General features: G+C 36.3%; 1 long non-coding RNA gene across 1 annotated transcript in view; it reads right to left on the minus strand.

Moving 5' to 3' along the window:
* Nucleotides 1–1,475: 1,475 nt before the first annotated feature.
* Nucleotides 1,476–10,259, minus strand: part of LOC105289562 — a 38,295-nt gene continuing 29,511 nt past the window's right edge. Inside the window, exons 2-3 of the long non-coding RNA XR_895670.2 lie at nucleotides 3,334–3,506; nucleotides 1,476–2,217 (exon numbers count right to left, since the gene is read on the minus strand). This is a non-coding gene — a long non-coding RNA (uncharacterized LOC105289562). The remainder of the gene's footprint in view (nucleotides 2,218–3,333; nucleotides 3,507–10,259) is intronic.

Consider the following 10,259-nt stretch of genomic DNA (forward strand, 5'->3'; position numbering starts at 1 on the left):
TAAAACCCAGCTGTTTCTCTTTATGAGCAAAAGGCAGTCTTAATTAGTTTTTATAAGATATACATATCTTTCACTCTACTAAAATACCACACTCAACAAATAATGTTTTAACTACAATATCAGTGAATGCTTTTCCTGTTCTTTTTCTCCCTGTATGGCCCTGCATCTGATACCTAAAAAGTATCACCAAAATATAATTTTTTTAGACAATAGAATCAAATTGCCAAATTTATTTTGAATGAAGTTTATGATTAAAATTTCTCCATTTATGTAACTTTAATCATAGGCTTCATGAAGGAAAAGACTGCAATTGCATCAATTTTACGTATTGATAAATCAAATTTTGGTTAGAAGATCACTTGAGGCCACACGCACTTCATTAACTGCCAACTGAACAAGGGCCATAACCCTGAATTTCTGAGTGCTTATTCCTTCATAGAGTACAATTGATATGATCAGGAAAACAATATTGTCAAAATTGATTATTTTGGAGGATTTCTTCTTTGGTGCTATATTATCTAAATTGAATATGTCTAATTGTAAATGTAAAACCCTTTCGGCACATATTTGGAAACCAACTATGTTAGGGTTGCCATAAGAAAGTACCACGGACCGAGTAGCTTAAACAACAAAATTTCATTTACTTACAATTCTGGAGGTTAGAAGTCTGAGATTAAGGTTTTGGAAGAACTAGTTTCTTCTGAGGCCTCTCTCCTTGGCTTGTAGAGGGCCATCTTCCTCCTACGTCTTCACATGGTGTTCAGAATGTATGTATCCCTGCCCTGATTTCCTCTTCTTAAAAGGACAACAGTCATATTGGATTAGTGCATGCTCTAATGACCTTATTTTAACTTAATTGCCTCTTTAGTCTTACCTCTAAATATAGTCACATCCTGAGGTACTAGTGTTGCAGGAAGCGACACCCGACAGAGGCAATTGGATGCTCAGACAACATTGTTAGAGGAAAGAGAATTTATTAGCCAGTGGAGCACGTGGGGCTTAACAGTACCAAAGCATGAGCTCCTTTTGGTTAGATTTCTTAGTTTATATATTTTTTTCAGTGTCCATGCAAGAGGTGCATGATTCCTTTGTCTGAGGTCTTCGTGCACCTCATGACTCAGGATGGGGAGGGGAAGTTTGGGTGGGGGGCTGTAAGGGGGAAGGAATTTCCAGACCACAGGTTTTATCTATTTACAGGCTGTTTGTCTTGTAGAACCCGCAGCCTTCGTGTTATCAGTACCAGGTGTTGCAAGAGTTTCCAGAAGACCATTTAGAGATTTATAAGATGTGGTTAATCTATAACTCGCTGAGTTGGTCATTTCTGCAAGCCCTTTCCTTTGCATTTTTCAGATGCCTCCCCTCCTCTCTTACTAGGGGTTAGGACTTCAACATATGAATTTTGGAGAGACACAACTCAGCCCATAACACTGTCAAAAATCTAGAAATAGCAAAATTAAAACCACCAGATCAAAAAATAATTTTTAGTAAGACTTTATTGTGCATATAAGAACAGTTCACAAACTGGGAGCTTTCCAATTTAAAACTAATACGAAACTCTGGGGCATTATTTTACAGGATGGCTTATAAAATAAAAATAGGAAGTAATTTAACCTTTACAATGATTGCTTATTACAATGGAGGTTTCCAGATGGCCGAGGATTAGTTATGTGATTATCCTACACCAATTTTAGGATGATAACGAGTTTGTTTTATGATTATCAGAGGCATTTACAAGAAAAAAACATAATTAACTTTCACTTATGTTCAAGAAATAACTTAGAGTTAGTTGTGCTTATTGGCCTCAATAAGTTTTTGTCTGCCAGGAAATTTTCAAGTCCAGTCTCCGTTTTGTATTTAATTTTAACAGCACCAATTCACAGACTTCCCATATTTTTTATTTGGTTTAGGTTAAATAGAGTAGTTTCTATACCAAAAAACTATATCTAAATTATATTCAAACTGGAGTCAGATTATAGCACAAACATAGGCTGTTTGGAGACTCCCAAATGCTTAATATTAAGAACGGCAGATTAGAGAATCAACAAATCTCACAAGCCTCAGGATATCAAAGGGCTATCAAGAATAAATAAATTCTATATTTATATTTCCAAGAATAATAGAAATTACACACTTCATATGTAAAGTCTTTGGTTAGATATACCAGAGACTTTGTACCCAAGTCCTCCAGTTTGCACACCAAGTCCATCCTTCTAGGACCTGAGAAAAAACAAAAAGGTGAATGAGAGTTTAAAAGAAACCGTTAGAAAATATTTTCAAACCAAGGCTTTGCTACTTATTTTAGAGCCATGGACATTCAAAGTCCACACAGGTTACCATTGCTCTAAAACATGAATCATCTCACTCACCTTTAGGGTTATTCTCATCACCAATTTATTTATTCACACAGATGATTTGTTTACTAGCTGCGATACTTCATAGCTCTAAGCTGTGTTATTCTTATCTTTAAAATAGGGATAAAAATAGTACCTATCTCACAGAATTGATATGAGAATTAAATGAGATGATGTTATTAAACGTCTGGCACAAGGTAAGTGTGTAATAAATATGAGCCAACATCAACTAAACCCCATGAGGGTAGGAGCTATATCTAGACCAGTAACTACTGTATACACAGTTCCTGGAATATAGGAGGCATTCATTAAATAGGTGTTCAATGGACAAAAGAATTATAACCTCAGTCCAATTTGGGGATCATTTAAACAAAAAGGAGGAGTGGGGACAGAAGGCAGAGGAGAGTGTTCTATATTTAAATTAATTTTTTTAATGAAAGAAAGTTGTCAGTGCATTTTAAAAGCATTTTATAAGATAGAAGCCCTATGACTTTATGAGATTGTTTCATTACTGAGAAAATTTTCTTTCACAAGTGCATGAAACACTTCACTCAAATCCACATCTGTCATGCCGTTTCTCAGAATTTATGGTCTGTTTTGTTTTGAGAAAAACAAAAATAACTCAACAAACTATCCCACTTTAAGTATTTTAAACTTGAAGCTGATTATTTCTATATCCATTCCCCACACTATGCTTGCCAGTGAAACACTTTAAGAATGCCAATGACTAGAAAGAAAAAGAAAGAAGCTATAATGGTTCTCAACAACCTACTTGCTCAGTCCTTGGTTTGGCCTCCCTTCCCCGCCTATCAGCAACTCTGGAAAGATGTGGTGTGGAGATGGAAATGTTAACGACAAATTAGGAAAAAGTGGACACTGTACTGAACATAGACATGCTCCTATCCACTCAGAATGAAATTAGGGGAGCAGCATGATAACCCATAGGAGAACCGGAGGGGAACTGAAGTATAGTTCCTCCTACCTCTCTCTCCACTCCCATTTGCAATACTGGGCACATGCTAGTCCTATGTGAGCAGGAGCTGTCCATTCCCCAAAGCAAGCAATGGGGATGCTGGGGAGCACAGTCAGGTCCACAAACTTCAAGGTCCTTCTCCTGGCCAAATCCATAGTGCTGGGAGATCAGATATGCACGGCCTGGAGAGCAGAGGATCAAGTTTCAGGGCACATGCACAGTGACTTTTGAATACCTGGGTACATGACTGCATCCAATGGGGACAAATGAATAAGTTCAAAGTGGTATACTTAGGGAAAAAGGTTAAATAATACCAACTACATGTGTACATAGTGACAAGTGGTCAAATTCTGGGGTAAAAATTAAATAAGCATGCAATTTATCAAAAATTCAGGTTTCTATTACATGCCAGGCACTAATGGCACATATTACCAATCAGCAATACAAAGCCAATTGGAAAATAAAAATCTTGTTAAAATAGTGAATTCAATTCTTAACTTAATACCCTCAGTTCTATCACATGCTGACGATCTCTCAAAAAAAATTCTTAAAGAAATAAACGATCAGCACAGTATAGTAGAAAAGTCATGGACTTTGGATACTTAAAGTCAAGAATTCAAATCCCAGCTCTGCAGCTAAGGCAGCTGTGCCAATGTTTCTTTATCTGTTAATTGGGAATTATAATATCTACCCTCAGCATATATTCTTATGCTGAGAATGAAAGGAGCTATTGTCTTTAAAGGGTCTAATATAGTTCTTGATATGAGGGCTCTGAATTATTAGTTCTCTATTATCTCTGTTCTTCCCTGCCACTGAATAGATTAATGATATATTTGATTTAAACTGATGCATAAAGGAATGAATTATATGAAGAAGCAAATTTCCTGATGGTGTAAATTTTCAATTATTAAAACAAGTAAACCAAGCAATTTGGATCTTAAGGATTCTCTAGTTTCCTTTAGCGGAGATGAGTTTTTCAAAGGCAATCCCATAGATGAGAGAATAGAACAAAGAGAAGTCTTTACTAAAATGAGTAAAGAATATAAAAGAGAAGTCTTGTGACTGAAACTTTCAATTTCAAAAGTTTAACTCATATTGTGAAACATGGCCTCTCACAATTCACTATGAAATTTATAGGGAGTAAAGTAGAGTATGAGGGAATGGACTAGAAAGGCAGAGAGAGAGGAGTTAGCATCCTGGCCATGTAGGAATTTAAACATATTATTTAACTTCTTTGAGGTTCAGTTTCCCCATTTACAAGTTGGAGATAATGATACTTGCTGACAAGGTTGTTATGAGATAATGTAGATATAGTACATCATGCTCAGGAAATAAAAGTTTTAATAACACCAACCCTGAATTGAGACATTGAACCACTGACTGTCACCAAGAAATTTAATTGAGATGACAGAAAGAGAAAGGTGTAAAATAAAGATGATAGAAAGAGAAAGGTGTAAAATAAAGAAGTAGATAATGCATTCACAACTAAATGCATTGAAAAGAATGTTCTATATCTATATAGCTCTGTTCATGACTAGCAGCCACACTAAAATTGAATAAGATAAATATGATATTGAATAACTTGCTATATTCTTTGCAGGATGCATCATTAACATGCTTTCTCTGACCGCCAGGCCTTCATGCATACTACAGCTTTTGCTTGAAACACTTTTCCCCTTCTCTTCCCAATGCTTAATTTCTCATTCTTACAGTCTTGACATTAATGTCACTTCATTATGGAAGCTTTCTTTGTCTTATCCCAGAATAATTTAAGAGTCCTGATATGTGCTTCTGTCACTCTCCTAACTTCCTCATTTATAGTACTTCCACACTTGATTATAATTGAATGTTCATTCTCTGAGGGACTGAAAATTTCTATAGAACCAAGTCGGTGTGTCTGTCTTGCTCAGTGTTGTATCCAGGCACCTGGAATGGTGCATGAACATAAATTCTTGAGTGTAGTGTCAGCATATTTAGTCTTTCCATTGAGTATTTACTATTTAACATTATGTCATAAAATGTCAGTTATAGTTCATTTCTTCACATTTAAAAATAGCACAAATCACATTGGTAGGATGCTGCAGAAGGTTCTGTGCACTAGGTTGGAACTTTGAACCAACTGATACATAAGGTTACTTCTAGTTCAAAGTTCTGGTATTCTATGATTCTTCGATTTTAAGGATATGAATATCATCCTCTCAATACTTAATCTACTCCAAGAAAGTAAATTTGGAGCACCAAAGCTACATTATTTCAGAATATGATGATGAAAGCATTATAGAATTCTTTAAAGGTAAAAAATGCATTGGCAGAAGTAGAGAGGACTTGGCAGTTTGTTTCTTCCAGTGGTGATAACTAGCTGATGCTGAACCATCTGTATTCCTTTTCACCATCTTCCTTATCCCTTCCTGCATCCCCCATTTCAAGATGAATAGTTAATATAAGCAGTCTGTACATATGAAAAAAGCAAAACCAGCTGGACTCCAGGAGGCACAACTTGCTACCATATTCTTCAAGCTGTACAGTCTACCAATAAACTCACTAAGCAAACCATATGACATAAATCTTACAGTATTTTGTCAAGATTGTGAATTGTATCCTTAAATAATAATTGCACCTCCTTGAATGTCAATTTTATTATTAAAGAGAGACTTAATAATAAATCTAAAAACACCAGGAGTCTGTTGGTGCACTGAAAGGATTACTGAAGTTTTCCAAACCATATCACTTGCAGTTTAGGGATGTACATTGTGAATTATATTTTCAGGAAAGTATCTTTCATTCATTGTACAAACCTCTGTCGAGAACATATATGATAGGCTTATGTTTAGAACCACAGAAACAATCAAAGAGCTTGAGACGGCTGGGATTCGGAAGTTACCATTCATAAACCTTGGAAAATGTAAAGGAAGAGCTATCTTCTATCTTATTTCTATGTTTTATAATAGTCTTTAAAATGTATTCTTAAAATACATGTTGAAGTCCTAAACCCCCTCCCAGTACCTGTGAATGTGACCTTAAAATAGGGTCTTTGCAGATGATCAAGTTAAGATGAAAGCCTTACTGTTAAAGTGTACAGCTGAAACCTACTAGATTTCGTTAACCAATGTCACCATAAAAAAATTAAATAAATAAAATAAAAAATTTAAAAATTAAAAAGAAAGATGAAGTCATTAGGATGGGCCCTAATTCCATATGACTGTGTCTTTATAAAAAGGGAACGTTTGGACGCTGAGATATATACAAAGGGAAGAGTATATGAAGATGCAGGGAAGATACCATCTACAGGCCAAAGAATGTTTAAGGCTACTAAAAATTAGGTAAGAGGCATGGAACAGATTTTCCTTCATGTCCCTCAGAAGAAACAAAACCTATCAACACTTTGATCTCGGACTTCTAGCCTCTAGAATGTAAGACATTTCTGTTGTTTAACCCACCCAGTCTGTTGTACCTTATTACAGCAGCCCTAGGAAACTACAACAAGCACTCTAGTCAAAAACCCATCTATTTCTATGGTATTCCTGAGTCAGGTATACTACAGTTACTACTATATAAATATTTTATAGAGACATAAAGCAGTTGTACAATTTGATAAATTGCTTGTAGATCCATTTCCAAAATGTAGGTCACATAATGCAGAGGTCCCCAATCCCCAGGCCATGGATCAGTACCGGTTTGCTGTTAAAAACTGGACGGCAAAGCAAGAGGTGAATAGCAAAGAAATAAAACAACATTCATGTTATTACTAAGTAGAAACACAACAGATTAGACACGAAAGCACAAAAATTGTCACTGATTTACTATCACACTGGCAAGAGGGATCAAAAGGCAGCAACCAGAGGTCATTCATTTGCTAATATCATTTAATATTTTTGTGCTTGAACTGAAAGAGTAGATTAACAAGGCTGCTTATTTGGTTTGTTGTTAAACACTAGGTTGAAAAAGGGTTACTAATGTTTTAAATGAAGGAAATTCAAAGTGGTCAGAGAAGGTTCAACTAGAGTAATTTCAAGACCATACAGCTAAGGAAAAGAAAATCAGCTCTAGAAATATAGTGTATTAGCTGGAATATAGCCAGTATTCAAAAAATGTTTCTTAGAATTAATGTGACTATGACACTTCTGTTTTAAGCCTGTTGTTGAACTGAGAGCCTAAAACCCACTGGGAGTTCTTAGACCAACAAAAAGTTTTTTAAAGCAATTATCACTGGAAACAGAGAAGTAAATAGAATTCCAGTTTAATATATCTACTTGTATCAAATATGTCCTTAATTTACTTGTTCAATAAACATTTATCGGTCAATAATTGGACAAATGACAGGACAAAGTCCTTGTCATTAAAGAATTACATGGGAAAAAGACCAGAAAACAAACCATTACAACAGTGGGTGTAGGGACAAGGGAGGTTTGGGTATGGCAGCAAGTGCTTCTGAGTGGATGTGTCTCTTAAAGGATGATTAGAAGTTAGCAGTGGACGGGTAGGGAGCTAAAAGCACTAGTAAAGCTAATCAAGTGTGCAAAGAAAGAGGCTTGAGAACAAGGCATTTTAGAGTGCAGTGTGGGGCTGCACTGACTATGTCATGGTGGATGATGAGACTAGAAAAGGCAACAAGACCCCTATATTGAAAGCGTTAGGCTGCTTTGCTAAGGAGTTGGATGGACTTTATTGCTTTTTCCCCTAACTTTATTGAGATATAATTAATATATAACGTTGTGTAACTTTAAGGTGTGGAACATGCTAATTCAATAGACTTATCTGTCGCAAAATGTTACCACCACAGTTATAGCTAACACTTCCATTATCTCAAATAATTAGCATTCCTTTTCTACAGTGAGGACATTTAAGATTTACTCTCTTAGCAACTTTCAAGTACATAGTACATTACTGTTATTTATAATTGCAATGCTGTGCATTAGATTTCCCAGAACTATTCAACTTCTAATAGAAAGTCTGTACTCTTTGACCAGCATCTCCCCAGTCCCCTCCCCCACCAGCTCCTCATAATCACTATTCTACACTCTGTTTCGAAAAATTATGTTAGTAATGACAGTATGAAGAATGAGATCCAGAATTCATTGGGGTGTTCTTTGGGTAGTCTCTAGGCTGGGCCTGTATTCTTTTGTTCCCCTTGTCATTCATGTCTGACTAGCTACCTAACAAAACAATATCATATTTAACAGCCTAACTGAGAAAATATTTTAAAACAAAACACACAGTATTGGTTTGGAGAAACATGGTGGAGTGAGAGACGTCTTCAGATTTTTCCCCTTGAAATAACAATAAGCTGAACATCTAAAACTCAAAAAAAACACCCAAACTGCATACCAGCACATCTGAGCATGGGATCTGGTATAAGAGCTACCACAGGTCAGAACCCCGGGTGTCAGGCGGTGGACTGAGAGAAATAAAGAAGCTGCCTCTCGCAGCCACTGGAACTACCTGTGAGAAGAGGGGGAGAGGAGAAGGTACAGTGAGTTCCCTGAACAGCCCTGCCTGGGAGAGTTTGTAAGTTCCATGCAGCTGGCAGTAGGGCCCAGTCATCAGTGCAGAAAGCAGAAAAGCTGGATGGCAGAAAAACAACAGTTGAATTTACCAGCCGTAGTTGCAAAACCAAGACTGAGCTGCAGCTTCCAACCTCCAACTCAGAAGACCCCTTCCCCCATACCCTCCCAGACCGAACACCACAGAGCCCCAGGGGCATCTGAGCAAATGCTACCAAAACTGTAGCTAACATTGATAGGGACTGAAACTGAGGGTAGCGAGCGTGATTAAACGTCTACAAGAAAATAAAGGCATTATATAAAGGCATTATTAAGGCTTTATATAGACAGAGATCCAAGAGGCTTAGACGCCACCTACTGGAAACCAAAAGAAAGTACCTTCTTTGCAGCAGGCTAAAGAGAGAACTTTTTATAATAAATTTTCTTTCTGGAAAAAAAGCAGAATACATTTCCATTAATACCCAGGCAGAAAAATAATCCATTAAACACCATGAACAACAAAGGTGACAAGGCATTTCAGAAAGGAAGAGAAAAATCTCTAGAAAATAAGCTTGTAGATATAGAAATATGTGACTTAAATGACAGAGAATTCAGGATGGTACTTCTGAAAAAAATCAGTGAGATCTGAAACGAGTCATATCAACAATTTCAGGAATTGAAAAAACACCTAGATGAGCAGAGCAAGGAGACTGAAACCTTCAAAAAGAACCAAATAGAACTTCTGGAGATAAAAAAAAGTGCACTGTAAGAGTTGAAAAATGAAATAGCAAGTTTGGGAAATAGAGTCGACTAGATGGAGGAAAGGATCAGTGATATCGAAGACAGAAATCTAGAAATAAATCAGAAGAAAGAAGAGAGAAATCGAAGAATGAAAAATTATGAAAGAGAAATACAAGAACTAGCTGATACCATCAGGAGAGGAAACATAAGAATAATGCACATAATAAAAGGTGAGCAAAAAGAGCAGGGATTAGAAAGCATTTTCAGACAAATAGTGGACAAGAATTTCCCAAATCTAAGAAATGAGCTGGAACTTGGAATTCAAGAAGTCAACAGAACACCCAATTATCTCAACCCAAAAAGGCCTTCGCCAAGACACATTGTACTAAAATCATCAAAAATCAACGACAAGGATAGAATTCTCAGGGCAGCCAGGGAGAAGAAAACAGTAACTTATAAAGGAAAACTCATTAGATTATCCTCAGACTTTTCAGTGCAAACCTTACAAGCCAGAAAGGAAAGGAATAAAATATTTAAACTATTAAGTAAAAGGAACTACCAGAATAATGTATCCCTAAGCCCTCCTTAGATATGAAGGAGAAATTGAGACCTTTCCAGACATACAAAAATTGAGGAAATTCCCCACTACAAGGCCTGCACTACAGGAAATACTGAAAGGGGTCAGCTCACCTAAAACAAAATGACAAAAAAAAA

The sequence above is a fragment of the Pteropus vampyrus genome, unplaced genomic scaffold, assembly GCF_000151845.1.
Source record: "Pteropus vampyrus isolate Shadow unplaced genomic scaffold, Pvam_2.0 Scaffold25, whole genome shotgun sequence".
Taxonomy (NCBI): Eukaryota; Metazoa; Chordata; class Mammalia; order Chiroptera; family Pteropodidae; genus Pteropus; species Pteropus vampyrus.